We start from the raw sequence: 9,852 nt of genomic DNA, 5'->3' as shown, positions 1-9,852 counted from the left end.
TACCCTCCTGCTGATTTTCTCTATTTTTTTCATTGTTGCTGCTACAGTGGTATCTCGGGTTACAGACGCTTCATGTTATACATATTTTATTATTTCACATTATAGGCAACTCCTGATTTGGGCGGAGGTTGCATTCTGGGTCATCTCATGTGATGGTGGAGCACGCATAAGCACCCATAAACCCATTCTGCCCCTTTTTCCAGCCACTTCCGGCTCACCACGAGAGTGCAGTTGCACATCAATTGGACACATGTAAATTAGTCATCGCCTGTATTAGAACTGTACATATATAATTGTTCTGATTTTTATGTTGTGTAGATAAGGTAAAGGTAAAGGGACCCCTGACCATTAGCTCCAGCCGTGACCGACTCTGGGGTTGCGTGCTCATCTTGCTCTATAGGCCGAGGGTGCCAGCGTTTGTCTGCAGACAGCTTCCGGGTCATGTGGCCAGCATGACTAAGACACTTCTGGCTAACCAGAGCAGCGCACAGAAACACCGTTTACCTTTCCACCGGAGTGGTACCTATTTATCTACTTGCACTTTGATGTGCTTTCGAACTGCTAGGTTGGCAGGAGCAGGGACCGAGCAATAGGAGCTCACCCCGTTGCAGGATTCGAACTGCCGACCTTCTGATCGGCAAGCCCTAGGCTCTGTGGTTTAACCCACAGTGCCACCTGCGTCCCATGTTGTGTAGATACTATGCTACTTATCCACATGTGTGTTCGATGTTGTAAACCACCCTGTGGTCTTTTGATGAAGGGTGGCATATAAATTTAACTAATAAATTAAAAATAATAAAAGAAATGTATGTCATAGGGATAGTAATTGTTGTGTGTGTGTACTGTATTTATACAAGTTGCCTTCAGGAGTTTGCAGTCAAGAGATTATCTGTTCCCTCCAACTCCCTAGGAAAGTGTCTAATCCCATTGCCCACAACACGGTGCGTGCTGATTTTTCTTGAATGCCTAGACAAAGGATGTTTATCCCAACACAACACATACAATGATAACAAGCAAACTGGGATCACAAAAAAATGAAATACGGTGCTGTAATGCTGAAATACAGTGCTGTAACAAAAAAGATTTATAACATAAATCTATTAAAAAAAACCATAAATCTAAAAAAAACCAAATGCATTTTGACCAGAAGTTTTCCTTCAGTGGTCACTGTTGAATGAATGTGCTGTTTGGCATATACACATATAATGAATGCAAAAGCATTTTCAAGAATGAAATTAAGCTAGTTTAAAGAGCTGCATAAATCAAAAGTAATAAAACCTGTAAATAACATAATAGGCAAACAAACTTAAGCTCCAGTAGCACAACCAGCAAAAAATCTGCTACTTCTAGGCTTTAGGTATTCATGCAAGCAATGTTTGAATCCTAATGTTACTCTGCCATGGTGGCGGCATAACTTATATTCCACTAGAGCAGGCTTTCTCAACCTTGGTAGTTTTGAGACTACAATTCCCATCATCCCTGGCCACTGGTCCTGCCAGCTAGGGATCATGGGAGTTGTAGGCCAAAAAAATCTGGAGGGTCGACGTTGAGGAAACCTGCACTAGAGTAATGGAACCTACAATGAATCCTCAAGAATAGGATTGTCCCTTTAGGCTCCCAGCTTTGTCCTAGAACACATAACTCCCTTCCTAATACTGAACTATTGAAGGGACAACAGTAGTTGCCTTTATAACCCACTTTCCGTCTATATCCTCTTCTTTGCAGAGGTATAATGTAGATTTGTATTACCGTATTTTTCGCCCCATAGGACGCACTGGCCCATAAGGCGCACCTAGTTTTTTTTGGGGGGGGGGAAATAAAGGGGGAAAAATTATTTTTCCCCCAGGTGCAGGGCTGGGGCGGGGAAGCCCGAGCTTCCCCCGACCCCAGCCCCCAGAACAGGCAGCTCTCCATAAGCCGTGGGAGCCCAGCACAGGGCTTCCGCACCTTGCGGAGAGCTGCGCGAAGCCTGGAGAGTGAGAGGGGTCGGTGTGGTCCCCTCTCGCTCTCCAGGCTTCAGCGAAAGCCTGCATTCGCCCCATAGGATGCACACACATTTCCCCTTCATTTTTGGAGGGGAAAAAGTGCGTCCTATAGGGCGAAAAATACAGTAGTTAGTTGCCTTCTTGCATCCATATCTCACACATAAGTAAAAACAAGTGAGCCAAAGGGAGGAGGTAAGAGTCACAGGAAAAACTCTAGGTTTTAAAATTCAGAAAGAAAGTTACCCTGTTGCCCTCTAAAGTTCAGCCTTGAGAAAAAGAGCAGGGAAATTGGTAGATAAAAGGGGATGGCAGCAAAAGTTAAAATTTAAAAAAGAGTGCAAGTTATTGGCTGCTGGTCACATCATCATCTTAGCGCCTAACATCTACATGGTGCCCTTTAGATATTGTCAGATTATAGTTCCTATCATTCCTGACTATTGGGGCTGCTTGGAGCTGGAGTCCTGACAATAGAAGGAGGGCAGCACCTTGACGACCCTCAAGCTATTGGTACACAGTAGAAATTAGCAAATATGCCCTTTCCCTAGGTCAAGTTGAAAAGTGATAGTAAGGTAATGCTCCCCTAAAGTATGTATTTAATACCAAATGTAATTGAACTGAAAGTGCAAATAGATGTTTCCACAGCAAGAAATTGTTGGAGTCAGCAATGTAAAAGGAGTGCATTACAGAGAGCCAGTTCCATCTAATTGTATCATTCTGTTTTAGTTGTGAATGCTTGCGCTAGAAATAGTCTGAGAAATATTTCCATCTTCTCGTTTGGCAAATGTCACATGTGTGGTGCGCCCCATCCTTTTAGCTCATCATCTGACTAGCATCCCCTGGAACAGCTCTGCTGGTCTTTGCTTTGCGATTAGTCATGTGTAAACAGTGAGATTTTCATGGGCATCCATGTCTTTGCTCCTGGGTGAAACATTTTGCCATTTCTGTGCTATTCTTTGCAATGGCTGCGAAGCATCACCTCCTGAATTTCCATACATTTGTAGTTGTCACAGGCAATTTTCACTGTCTTCATGGTTTTTCCGCCGTGCGAATATATCGGCTTCTTTTTTTTTTTTTTTTGCAAACACAGACATACTGTTAAGCAAGTTAAAAAATGTTTCATTGTAGCGCTTGAGACTCAAAACGTGATGGCAGGAAAAGCGCTATGAAAACATCGACATGCTATTGATATTATGCATACATCATGAAAAGAATCTCTGTATAATAGCCAGTTTCCAACGTTCTCCTGTCGTCACGCTCTCTCCTCAACATTCTGTTGTATTCCATCATCATAGTCTGCCATGACAACGGTGCACTTCCACTGGGAGCTTACTGCTTGATATACTCTTACTACGACTACCGCACTGTTCACACTTGACCAGTATTACAGTAAATAAATTACTGCTGAAAGCTCAGGAACAGTTTACAGCTTTTCAGGAAGCTCTGAGTTAAACTTGTGCACAGGTGGCCTCTCAAAGTTCATTGTGGGCAGAGAAATTGGGGGGGGGGGAGATCATTCCACTGGAGAAGTAGATATGCTTGCTCCGATGTCACAACCTCTTCAGCGCTACATTGAATTCCACCCTGCAACTGTATTTATGTTATGCTCTTTACCCCAAGGTCCCTAGGTGGGTCACGGCAACGCAACATTTTAAAATAAATAACCACCACAAGAACAGAGTGGATCCTAAAAATATACATATTTAGTGCCAACAGGCAGGGTAAAGAGGTTCAGACAAAACTGTATAGTGAAAGTGTCTATGGGGAGGGAGCTCCCCAACTTAGGGGCTGTCACAGTCAATACCCTCTCCCAGGGTGCCATTCTGCCACAGAGGGTGGCAGAACTAACAAAAGGCTCCCTTCTGCTGATCTAAATGCCCAAGAGGGTCAGCAGGGAAGGAGGCGATCTATCAGATATTTGAGGCCTCGGTCATTTAAGGCCAAAAAAAGACAAGCTCTATATTTTTACTGCCAATAATTTATCACGTGAACAAGTGGTTTCTGCAACTTTATTGATAAAGCTCAATCCCTAAGATTAGCTTTTTGCCATATTGATCTGGTTATGAGCTTTTCTTTAAAAAAAAAAACCTGAAAAATATTCCTTTTTTCATTTTTTCTCCATTTTATTTTATAGCCTCTGCTTTTATCTGAGGTGTTTGTAAATGAACCCATCTCTTCTTTCTATCTCCATTTGAGAGGCCTGGCATACATGCTCACCATGTTGCCCTTTATGTGGTAGAAGACTGAGCATCTACCTTCCACACACAGATTGTCATGTGTGTGAGAAAGGCATTCTGTGTTAATTCTGCATTGCATAGACATAGAATAAACACAATCTCCTTAATGCAGGATTAAGTACATTGTAGAAATGGACATGAGTATCTTCTCCATACAAAGAATGGCATCCGCCTGTATGAACAAGGCTTCCCCTAAGTATTGATCCAACTACTAATCCAAACAAATTATCTTTTTACATTGCCACTTGCACAGAAAGTTAGGGGAAGGGGGAAAATGCTGAGTTTTTATAAAGGTCTTTCTTCCATTGAGGCCGATATGGGGGTAAATGTTTGTCAGTTTAGCATAAAGCTGAGGATTTTGTACGGTGACTAATGTAAGAGAAGAAATGGGAGATCACATAAAAAAGGGGAAAAGAAAAGCTCAGAAACATATCTAATGACATCAAGTTATGCAAAATGATTGTGCTGGATGAACAAACCATTTGTAACAGCACATGGAACCAACTCTCCCCTTCATAGTCATTACTTTTCTCAATGTTGTTACTGTCAGGAGTTCAGCCTACACTCGAGTAGGGCCCTGGAAGAGACACATGCCAGACTGGCATGTTCCCTCCCTCCTGTCGATCGTTCGGGAGCTTCATAAGCTTTCTTCAGCTCAAACATCACAGTCACCAATGCCAACCGACACCGGCACACTTAGGGATCCACAGAGTCTTCGCAGCATGCATGACAGAACCCCAGCAACTCAGCATTTTGGCTAATCTACTTTATTTACAAATAAACACACACGGAGCACTGCAACATGGCTCCCTCTCTCTCTAGCATCAGACAGCCAAGAGAAAAAGAACAAAGAACAATAGTCCCACTTCACGGAACACAGTAATACAAACATCCTGTCTTTGTCACTTCCCACTCTGTGGAGTCAAAACATATACTGTCATGTGATAGACAAAAATCCTATGACTGCAACCATGGAGCAGGAATTCTAACAGTTACCATGATGCGGCATAAAGAACTTTTTGGAGCGGTAGAACACATGCATTGTATGCAGAAGTTCCCAGGTTCAATTCACGCAGCCTCTGATGTGAAGGAACTCTGCCCTCTGAGAACCTGGGTAGCCACTGCTAGAGTAAAAAATACTGAGCTATGTGGACAAATAATCTGATGTGTATAAAACAGCATTCTGAGATGATCCTTTGGATGAGCTCAATTACACCAATATTACTGATAGTGACTTTATAGAGATCACCCTGCGAATCTGTCACTAGAGCTTGGACTACGATGGAAAGACTGCACTTTCCAAAGCAATATGAAAATAAAACACAGCCAACCTTCAATATTTGCACTTACCCAGTTTTGTCATGAGGTTCTCCAACCAACCAGTGTTCACAAAAATGCATATCCTGGGAGGAAATGTGGATTAAAAATGAATGTATTGGTGAAAATATCTAAAACACACACACAAATATGCATTATATTAAGTTAAATTGCTTGCAGAGATGTGTATATTAGGGAAAAATGCATTATTGGGAGAAAGTTACACTAAAATGCTAGTGAATTTTCACAAGGATTTTTTTTAATGCAAATTGCTGCAGAAATGCAGAGATTTGAAATTAAGAATGAAAAAATGATAAACTGACCGAACCGAAATTGGGAAATCCTGTCATCCCTAGGCTTCAAATTACTCCCCTCTACAATGCAAAACATGTCAAATGGGAATCGAATCCTCCATACAGGTAGCCAATTTGTGTGGCCTACTCAGCTTTTCTTAAGGGGAAAGATTCAAATGAATGGGTTATCTGTACAGTCAGGCATCCATGTGGAACATCTGTGTCACGTGGCATTATCTGTGTGATGGGGAAGATTTGTGCCATACCTCTTTTCACCGGAGAGACTAGCAAAGGCCTGAGCTTCATGTGTGCTGTTTTTGAAGCATGGGTGTCCTCCAGGTCCAATGGCAACATTCCATACGCCAGACTCACGCTGATTTTCCCTGGAGAAAAAAAAAAGGATAACACATATTTTGCACACAAATCAAACTGAACCATTGTACTGTAATATACAGTAATGTGAAAGGCGGTGTGAAAGCAATGAAATGATTCAACCCTTAAATGGAAGACAGGAAGGAAGAACATCAGCAGTGCCATTATGAGTTCCAAGCAACGCTATCTCACTTACTGGAACATTATTCACATGAATGGTCAAATCATTAAGATAGAGATACAGCCCTTGATAATGTGAACACTTTGTGTTGGCTCAGAAATTGAATTATCACTTGTCAGGAAAATGTAAAACAGGAATTGCAGGCTAGCATAATATCTCTGTCACAGCTTTCCCAGTTTGAAGACTCGGTGGAAGTAACAAAGAAAGCAATAGCTGCGACGAAATGGATGCTAACACTCAGCTCGCGAAGAACAGCTTTTGAAAGAGGAGTTAAAAGTTAGGGTGGAGAAAATATGTTAATGTATGCATTAACAACTGCATGTGAGTTCATATTTTGTAGTAGAGGCTTCTCTGTCAACTGACAGGACACACAGCAAGGATGGAAAAGAAGCACATAAACTGCTGTGATAAATGATACACATCATTAACTTATAGAATTTGCTTCTACAATGTGTTGCAATGGTCACTAGCTTGCTCCGAGTATGGTCAGCCCCAGGCTCAGACAGCATGGCCCAAGTCAAGGATGATGGGAGTTGTAGTATAGCAGCCTCTGGAGGGCAAAAGGTTTGCCACTCCTGGATTAGACAAATTCGTGGGTGACAGATTTATCAACAGATAATGTTTGCTGGGATGAGCAGAATGAAGGTCAAATCTCCTAGGCAACTAGCTTTTCGCAAATGAAGTTGCAGAATGAAGCATCTAAACATAGTTCAACTATATTGAAAAGATTCCTGCAAAGTCACAATGAATGAGTAGGAAGCTAATTAGTTTCCTTATGCACAGCCTTACCAAATTATGTTATTATTTCTTATAATATTTGACTATTTGCACACTGCCTTTAAAAGTAAATCTCTAACAAAGCATATGAAAATGATATAAAATATGATAGACACATACATTCTTTTTTATATAAAACCAACCAAACAAACCCGTAGCTTCTCATGAAATTGATCAGAACAGTAGAATTGAGAAAAGGAGGTAATCAGGAGCCCAAGAGCATTCTGAAAAAGGTTCACCTTGGCCAGGTGCCTAAAATTCATTACTGTAGAACAAGGCAAATTAGGGAGTGAGTTTCACAGATACGGAGCCACCACAGAAAAGACCTTCTCCCATATTGCCACCCACCATATATGTGGGTAGGGCAGCACATCAAGTAGGGCCTCTGAGGGAAATCTCAACACATAGATGGGTGCATCTGGAATTAAATGATCCTTATGGTACCCTGAATCCAGGCAGTTTAAGGCATCACCAGCAAGTATGGGCAGTGATCAGGGATGATGAGAGTCACAATCCAGCAACATCTGGAAGACCGCAGCTTTAAAGTTTAGGGTTTTAAGGGTTAAAAAACACAGCACTTCATACTGGGTGTGGAAACTATCTTGGAGTCTGTGGCAAGGCAACCTATACCATTGCCACCATATATTATCACTTATATACTTTGCACCCTTAACTTACCCTGTACCCTAATAATTGTGGCATGTAGGCATGGTACAAAGCCTGTCAGATATAGTTACTATATTTTAAACATAAATTCTACATTCTTGTCTATTACATTCTTGTCTATTGATGACAAGGTTATGTAGCAGTGCACAAGCTTATGATATGCTCCTGTCTCTTTAAACAGACACACACACTGTTAACCTGCTGTTGTCGCTTCAAATACCAGCCACTCATTTTACACTTCTATGACTAAACCAAGACAGCTGTTAGTTATCCCATTGTTGTTGTTGTTGATAATAATAATAATAATAATAATAATAAAGATTTATTGGTTTACAAATGTATGTGTAATGTCTCTTTTTTCAAGCTACATTTTACAGAATAGTTTCATTTGTTGAGATATTAGTGTTACATTCGGAAGAAAAGGGGGGAAGAGGTGGAGGGGGCCATGGTGAGTGGGGGTGGGATTGGGTGGCAATGTTTCTATTTTACTTCATGTATGTGTGGGGTTTTGTGTCAGCATCGCTTGTGCAGGTTCTCTTTACTATTCGCTTGTGTTCCTTTGGTGGTGAGAGAGGTTGGGGTTAGCCTAGAGTGTGGTTGCTTGTTTGTGATTGGCTGTGGTGAAATTTGTTTTCATGTGTGCGTGGTGTGTGTGTGTGTTTGAATCAGGTTAACCATGTTGATTCGTATGCTGTTGGTGGATTCTTGTTGTTGTCTTGTTGGGCTGTGTACGTGATAAAAGGGAGCCATACTGGGGTGAAGGCGTCTTCTTCCATTTGTCCCCATGTCAGTTTCAGTTTATTGGTTAGTTTTTTCTAATAAGGCTGTTTTCCATACTGTTTGGTACCATTGGTCCATGTTTACTCCTGACAGGTCTCTCCAGTGTCTGGCTATGATGTTTCTGGCTGCTGAGAGTAGGTGGGTTAGTTCATGGGTAGGCAAACTAAGGCCCGGGGGCTGGATCCAGCCCAATCACCTTCTAAATCCGGCCCGCGGACAGTCCATGAATCAGCGTGTTTTTACATGAGTAGAATGTGTTATTTTATTTAAAATGCATCTCTGGGTTATTTGTGGGGCCTGCCTCATGTTTTTACATGAGTAGAATGTGTGCTTTCATTTAAAATGCATCTCTGGGTTATTTGTGGGCCATATTAATTTGTTCATTCCCCCCCCTCCAAAATATAGTCCGGCCCTTCACAAGGTCTGAGGGACAGTGGACCGGCCCCCTGCTGAAAAGGTTTGCTGACCCCTGGGTTAGTTACCCTGTTAAAACACTTTTGTATTTACTCAGCCCCAGGTAAACCTCACCAACACTATAACTGATGACTTTTTTTGTTGGAAGCCCCTGTTTCAATCCCTACTGACCTATCAAAGCACAGCTCTGCTTTGGCTGCCCTGTTCCGGAATCTTCTCTGTGTCTCCTACCAGGCACCAAAGAGCCCATCATTCCAAACTGCCTCTCAATTTTTCTCCCTCAAGCCTTTTAGCAGGTTTTCCCCTCTTCTCTTCAGTCAGAGCCAAGTGGTTTGGCTACCAAAGCAAGTCTTGGGCAAGTGAGCTGCTTTGCCTTCCTCTCTCATGTCTTCTTTCTTCTTCCTCAGTCCTCTCACTTCCCCCTCCTTCTGGCTGCCCACCACAAGCACCAGCCACTACAAACTGACCACGACTGACCAGCACCCCAGCATTCATATTCACTTCTTTTGCCCCACCCCCAGCTTAGCCTCAACCAATCACACCGTTCTGACTAAGAAGTCTAAGCCTGCAGCCACCAATCAGGATGCGTGTTCCTCCTCTCCTTCCGTTGCTTGTGGGAGTTCTATCTCCAACTCCCCTCAGTGACAGTTAAACCAGCTTTCCCCTGAGCTGACTGAAGTCTTCGCATATCAATAGCTGTCACAGCTTAATCAAAATACAGTGGTACCTTGGTTCTCAAATGCCTTGGTTCCCAAACGCCGAAAACCCAGAAGTAAGTGTTACAGTTTCCGAACGTTTTTTGGAAGCTGAACATCCGATGCTGCTGTCGGCGA

General features: G+C 42.3%; 1 long non-coding RNA gene across 1 annotated transcript; it reads right to left on the bottom strand.

Moving 5' to 3' along the window:
- Window positions 1-5,569: 5,569 nt before the first annotated feature.
- LOC128413404 (uncharacterized) lies at window positions 5,570-9,455 on the bottom strand. Its single transcript, XR_008330328.1, has 3 exons — window positions 9,191-9,455; window positions 6,096-6,212; window positions 5,570-5,622 (listed from the first exon to the last, which is right to left on the bottom strand). It is a non-coding gene; the product is annotated as an uncharacterized LOC128413404 (long non-coding RNA).
- Window positions 9,456-9,852: the final 397 nt, after the last annotated feature.

Source organism: Podarcis raffonei, chromosome 5, assembly GCF_027172205.1.
Source record: "Podarcis raffonei isolate rPodRaf1 chromosome 5, rPodRaf1.pri, whole genome shotgun sequence".
Taxonomy (NCBI): Eukaryota; Metazoa; Chordata; class Lepidosauria; order Squamata; family Lacertidae; genus Podarcis; species Podarcis raffonei.
Note: the sequence above shows the minus strand (reverse complement) of the source record. Positions and strands in the feature narration are given on the sequence as shown.